The 687-nt window shown below is 41.0% G+C and overlaps 1 pseudogene; it reads right to left on the bottom strand.

Moving 5' to 3' along the window:
- Positions 1-263: 263 nt before the first annotated feature.
- On the bottom strand, positions 264-392 carry LOC125999676 (uncharacterized; annotated as a pseudogene).
- Between the last annotated feature and the right edge of the window lie 295 nt (positions 393-687).

Below are 687 nucleotides of genomic sequence, written 5' to 3'. Positions count from 1 at the left end.
AAGAAAAAAGCCCTAATCCTGCTCTAGCGCTCCGGCCCTAATATCCCCATGAATTTGAACCCCTACCTCAAGTCTTGTGCTGGTGGAAATGGGGTGAACAGACAGCCACATCCACAGTTATTTGGACTGTTCTCTAGTTCAGGTCTATGGAAAACAGAAGGTTTTGGAAGTAGATAATATACCAGGTAGGCAATTGCCTACATGCTTACCTGAAATCTCAGAGAAGGAAGAGAATGAGGAAATTATGAACCTCTATTGCTAAAGACTGTCTCCAAAGTTATTTAGAATGACCCATACAAGCAATGGGATCCTGGTACTACTTGTAGTATATTTTATATATGCAGCCACTGCGCACAGTACCTCAGGAGCTGAGGTAGGCTTTAAGGCTGCATTCCTCTACCTCTTTAAAATAAATGTGTGCTTGTTTTGCACCACTAAAATAAGATCCAATACTTGGCATCCCATAAGATCTCACGAGCACTATCAGGAATGACCCTGAGCATAGAGCCAGTCACATCACTGAACATTGCCAGGTGTGGCATCAAAACCAATATAGCTCTCTCTCAGTCTCTCTCTCTCTATATATATAGTTTTATATAGTTTTATATTTATAAATATGTATGTCCCTGTGGGCCTGGAGTGATAGGAAAGTGAGTAAGATGTTTGTCTCTTATGCAGTCAACTTGA

This window comes from Suncus etruscus, chromosome X, assembly GCF_024139225.1.
Source record: "Suncus etruscus isolate mSunEtr1 chromosome X, mSunEtr1.pri.cur, whole genome shotgun sequence".
NCBI lineage: Eukaryota > Metazoa > Chordata > Mammalia > Eulipotyphla > Soricidae > Suncus > Suncus etruscus.
Note: the sequence above shows the minus strand (reverse complement) of the source record. Positions and strands in the feature narration are given on the sequence as shown.